The sequence below is a fragment of the Cetorhinus maximus genome, chromosome 2 (genome assembly GCF_964194155.1).
Source record: "Cetorhinus maximus chromosome 2, sCetMax3.hap1.1, whole genome shotgun sequence".
Classification (NCBI taxonomy): Eukaryota; Metazoa; Chordata; class Chondrichthyes; order Lamniformes; family Cetorhinidae; genus Cetorhinus; species Cetorhinus maximus.
In genome coordinates, this window is record NC_135880.1 from 103,142,036 (window position 1) to 103,148,457 (window position 6,422).

Below are 6,422 nucleotides of genomic sequence, written 5' to 3' on the forward strand. Positions count from 1 at the left end.
ATAGGCTAGACCATGGTTGTCTTTCCTGTGCCAGCACATGCGTGTTGCATACACAGGCATGTGATTAGTCCTGCAGGCCTCAGAGTTCATCAGCTAAACCATTGCTGGATCAGATGGTTTCTCACAATATGGCATCCTGGAAAAACCTCATTGTGACACCCTGGACCTGGCCAGCTCAGTGATCACCTCGACTACCTCATGCAGCAGAAGGCTCCCCGTCTACATCCCCTGCCCCATCCTGTCCCATGTCCTGCTCATCCTTCTCCTTCAAGGACATTCCAACTTCCTCTGTCTCTACCTCCTCAAGGGTAATTACCCTTTGCTGGGCCATGTTGTGAAGCACATAGCAGACCACAAACGTGCAAGGAACCTGCAGGTGAGTATTGCAGGGCATCACCCAATGGTCCAGGCAATGAGAGCGCATCTTGAGCAGGCTGATGGACTGTTCGATGAGGGTTCTTGTCAGCAGATGGCTGTCATTCTAATGCCTCATGGTGCACTTACAGGCGTGAGGAGCCACAGCCTCAGGGGTAGCCCTTGTCCCCTAGAATCCGTCCACCAACCTGGGCGGTGGTGGGGGGAGAGTGAGATGGAAGAGGAATGGAAGGCTTGACAGGCAGTGAATGTGTACATCATGGCAGCTCCCTGGAAAGCATGCACAGACATGCAGGAAGTTTTTCTTGTGGTCGCACACCAGCTGTAAATTCTTGGAGTGGACCTTCCTGTTGATGAACCTCTCCGGTCAGTCAGCGGGTGACATGATGGCCACATGGGTGCAGTCGCTGTTGTCCTGTACTTGTCTGAACCCAACGATTACAGTAAATCCAAGGGTTCCCTGAGGCCCAATTAGTGGGGAATTTGATGTATTTTCCAGCCTTGGCAAAGAGAGCATGATGCAACTGTGTGCAACCATTTATGAAATGCTGCAGAGGTCCACGGCTGAGTGCTGAAATGATCCAGAGGCGAAGAAATTCAAGGCTAAAGATACCTTGACTGCTATTGGCAAGGCCTGGCTATGAGTGGAGTGAGGTGTGAACTCCTCATCGACAAGAGCACGGATCTCTGTGGCCATCTCCCTGGAGAGTCGGCACTGCCTTTCTAATATGTACAGGTGGCTTCACCTGTTCATGGTAACTCAGAGTATATGCAATTTTATTTTTTGTAATGTTCAATAATAATGTCATGTTTTAGTATGCTATTTGCTATTACAAAGTATTACAGTTGTGTTACAAATAATTTTGGGCTTAAATTCTATGACTATGTACATATTTACATGGAAACTGTAAATCCGTGGCCCTGATCCATATTAAAAGGTTATTGAACAATTTTGTAAAGCCCAGAATGCTGGGGAAGACAGTATATTGCAGATGTTCCAAGTGGTAGTAGATTGGAGGTAAGAGTTGAGGGCTGTGAGGATCAGTAACAATGGAATGGGGCTTGGGAATTGAGACCAGGAATTATGGGGAATTGTGTACCCTGGGGGATGCATAATCAGGTGTGTGGTTCTGGGGTGCTGAAACAATATAAGGAGCCAATGGCCATTGCAGTGATTGGGAGTACTGGAAAAGTACTCAGTAGACATTGGGTGAGGAGAGAATTGCTCTCACATACAAAAGCATCCATGCTTGAACAGCCTATTGATACTCACTGTCAAGTCTCAATATGAATGCTGCATGCTTGGGTAAATCTTATCCAAGCAAGGAGCCACACCATCAGAAGTGGAGAGATGGGGAGTAAAATTATTAAAGCTAATTGGTAAGGAATGAAAACACAGTTGACAAGTAATTAACAGTCTACTTATCTGTGTCAATGACACTCCAGATCCCTCATCCTGGAGTACATTGGTTGAGTATGTTTTCTGTGTAATGACCAGGAACTGGTGCCATCTACTTGTTTTTTTCCTCCTCCGCTTTGTTTTCTTGGGGATATCCCGACTTGACCTTGGCAGTCAGAAAGCCTGACTTCGCCGGTTCTAATAAAGGTTGACATTTGGGCTGGGATTTTCCGGCCCTATCATGGCGGGACCCACCACGGGAGACTCGACGGCCCAGCCAAAAGTCCATTGACTTTCGGTGGGACCAGATGATTCCAGCAGCAGGTGAGGCCAGAAAATCTTGCCCATGAATCCTGAACTTTAATTTTGTTTTCAGATGCTGGACAACTTGTATTTCCAGCTTTTATTATAAGTTTACAGTGACTATATTTTTAAAACTATAATTAAGACCAATTTAATTAGTTCCAATGAAAGGGCATTGACTTGAAACTTTAGCTCTGTTTCTCTCTCCACAGATGCTGTCAGACTTGCTGAGTATTTCTGGCATTTTCTGTTTCTTTTTGCAGATTTCCAGCATCTGCAGCATTTGGCTTTTGAACAAGTTGAATTAGTGTTTCTTGTACTCTGTGGGTATAGGCCTGAATTATTGTTTGAACTACATGTCCTAACAATGTGGGTTGAATGTTTTTACTACCTAGGTTAGCATCAACAATTCTGTTAATAAGTTTGGAGTTAAAATTAAGTTTTCACATATCAGTTATAGCTTTGTTGGAAATGTGCCAGAATGGCCAAAAATTCAGCCAAAATCTGGACATACCAGGTCCCAGCATACACCAGGGTTCTTCCATAATCTTTTGTTTGTTCTTTATCCTTTCATAGGATGTGAGTGTTACTGACAATCGCCCACCTCTAATTGCCTTTGAGAAGTAGAAGTAGTAGCTGCCTTCTTGAACTGCTGCAATCCACCTGGAGTATGTCCTCCCACAGTGCTGTTAGGAAGGCAGTTTCAGGATATTAACCAAGCTACAATGAAGGAATGATGATACAGTTATAAGTCAGGATGGTGTGTTACTTGTAGGGGGACTTGTAGGTAGTGATGTTCCAATAGATTTGCTGCTCTTGCCCTTCTAGGTGCTGGAGATCACAAGTTTGGAAGGTACTGTCGATGGAGGTTTGGTGAGTTGACCTGTTGCAAAGGAGTCTGCTTCTACCCCAAGCAAAGCCTTTGGTGTAATGGGTGGGCTGGTGACAGTTAATGCTTTCATGGCGGAGGTCATGCATTGATCAGATCATATGCTGGCACTTATGTGATGACTGGGAGAAGATGGGAATTAGTCAGTGGCTGTCATTTGGCCTGCATCAGCTCCACTGAGTCCATCTCCCCCTTCCATCAGCTGTTGCTGACCTTCAGAATGTGCAGGGCCAGACTGCTGTTCATCTCACGCACAAACATGAAGGAGCTACAACTTCAAGCTAGCTTCCTTAAATCACAAGCACCTTCAGGTCTGAACTCACCAGGGTTCTGGGTTCTTTTCCATTTTGTTATGATAATTGGTCATTGTGTGAGAAAATAGGCTTATATATTTTGGGGGGTGGTGGGGGAGGCACATTAGTGTTAATTATGATGGCTATGTCTGCTCCCCAAATCAATGAATCCATGACTTGAGCTAAATGATGGTACTGCACTGGTCTGCCACCTGCCCTGTCTCTCCCTGAAAAACTGATATAGAGAAGTTTTGTATGGTTGTCACTTTGTCTCTACAGGATGTGCGAGGCTAACCCTGCACTGTGGCTCCCATGCCTAAAGAGGTTACAAACTTGCCTGGCCACTCCCCTGGGAAAACCTCAGTGCCCAGATGCACCACTACACTGAAAAATTTAGGGGTGAGAGATGCGATTAGAAGAATATGAACAAATACCTTCTCACACCCTTCTCCACTGCTGTCTTAGAGCACTGACATCCATCAGCATTTGTAGTCATCATGTCCTCCTGCTCCTCCAGGTAACATAGATAAATATAGATGCCAAAGACAGACTCATTGGTCGAGAAATTGGTTCATGTTACACCTGTTTAGCTGTTGAAAAATAGGCGTTTAATATGGCAGGTAGCTTGTGTGCACTCATTCTACAGCGCAAGTACACCACCCACCACATTAACTAGGGCTCCTTTGCGGGTGGCTATCACATGCACTTGGTGCAGGTATTAATTAGATCCTTTGAAAATGCAAATCAAAGGCTTAATGCCTGCTTGAGGCCATCTTTTCAAAATTCAATTATAATAAACGGTAATAGGTTGAGGCCTACCATTGTCTATGTATATAGATAGTCAGGTTTGTGGTAACTCTTAATCGGGGCAGTTTCAGAAAACTCGTCTGACTTCTCAGATGTACCATGTGGCAGCTTGGAATGTCCATCTGGCTGGAAAGTTGAGGACAGTGATTATTTTCATCACCTTTATTCTGTCGTGAAGATAGTTGCTTATTTCTGTAAGACTTTATGATCCATTTTAATCATAGTTTCCCTTGACAGTCTTAGCCTCGTTATGCACTGCTTCTTTGTCATGACTGATACGTGACACCCAATGCCAGGGGCAGTATCTGCTACAGACCATGCGTTGTCTTTATTCTTTTTATTTTCCTCCTCCTGCTCCTGTTCCATTGCAATACAACCACCATCAATATCCGTCACACCCATGCACTTGGGGAGAAACCTCCTCTGTACTATTTTCTTCTTGTAGGGCTAGTTCGATGCTTTGGAATCTTCCCTTTCAAGCTGACCTAAAACAAACCTAAAGCGGTGGAATGTTGCACAAGTTGATCATTAATTATGATATTTAATGTGCTTTTAACAAGTTAAGCTGTCTTTTTGCTTACTTTTTAACAGCTTTTATTGAAAGCTTGATATGTTTGGAGCAGCACAGCAGAAGTCCAAAACCATTTTGGCTTTCTGCCCCTGAAACTTCAACAGGAGTACACTACCAGCCAGAGATCAGGCCAGCATCCTAGATATTGCTGGGCCTCAACCTTGCAGCATTCTTTCTGAGATGGCCTTGTGGTGACAGAACCTTTGTCTTCCCCTTAAAAGGCTGTTGTTTGAGGAATGGCTGGGCTCAATAAGGGACACCCTACAGTGGATTTTTAGGGACTGACGAATAATCCATTGGCAATATCTCCCAAAATTTAACTATGCTTTACTCATGTATTTTTTATTACCAAAGAATGTTGGCCTATGCAAAAGCTTAGGGATGTCGCAACAATGATGATGATTTAGTGGTATTCATTACAACAAAAGACTCATTGGAGCTCATGAACTGATTAAAGATATGTGAAAGAATGAGTCCATTTTTACTGTTGTGGTTTTTGTTGAGTAGTACTAGTATTACGATGAGCTAGTTGGACTGCAGACTCATTTCCAGCCATGTATTTCCTTGGGTTCCAATGTTGTCATAGATGGAATGTATAATTATCTTGATTTTCCATCTTGTTGACATAAATCCAGCATTTTCAAGTTCAGGAAGCTGCATGTGGCTGGTGAGCAATAAATTATAATCTACTAACATGGATTATGACTTTCTAATGTCAGGTCAGGTGGTAACTGTCAGATGTATGAGTGGGAAATCCTAGAGTTAGTACTTGGAAGATGGACGGATTGTTCATCCATGTCATCTGTCTAGATTTTGGTGTTGTACTGCATTATAGTTTCACCGGGCTAGTGAAATCGATATTTTATTCTCAAATAGAATTTTTAATGTGAATTGCTGACTATTACATGTATAAGCAGTGAAAATAGCTGTTGTGGAATAAATCGCAATTATTTTGATGTGGCCACAATATTTTGAGGTACTCCACCACATTCCAAACCCTGTTAATCCAAAATATCCTGTTCTGCTATAACCCATGTTTTAATCAGATTGCTTGATGGGCCAGTTGTTGTGGATGTTGCTTATTTTTTGTTTTCTTCTGCCAATTTTCCCCACATTCTTTCCCTCCTAACACTGCAACAATATGGCTTTGCTGGTGCTAGGGACCATTTTCTGTCTTCATGATATCAACTTTGCTATCAAGCGGCACTTGTTTAGCAATAACCTACTTACTGATGCCCAGTTTGGATTCCGTCAGGGCCACTCAGCTCCTGACCTCATTACAGCCTTGGTTCAAACATGGACAAAAGAGCTGAACTCCCGAGGTGAGGTGAGAGTGACTGCCCTTGACATCAAGGCAGCATTTGAACGAGTGTGGCATCAAGGAGCCCTAGCAAAACTGGAGTCAATGGGAATCAGAGGGAAAACTCTTCACTGGTTGGAGTCATACCTAGCACAAAGGAAGATGGCTGGAGATTGAAGCTGGGAATTTCTGATACGAATAACCTAGTTATACTTTGCCTTTACCTTTAAAAACTGAGTTATCAGTGGAGCTTTTCCACTTCAAGATATTTTTGTTATTATTGTTATTTAGTTCCTGTCCTCTATGCAGCATCACTGGCCAAGAAATGAGGTGTGGTGTGGTAGTGTCCTATGAGATAATTCATAGACCCAGAGATTCTTCTTCCTGAAAGTTCTTTTCCTATCACCCATCATGTGTCCATTATTATGTGATGCTTTGCCATAAAACTCCAGCCAAGATCCAGGATGTAGCAGATGAAGGGTGAT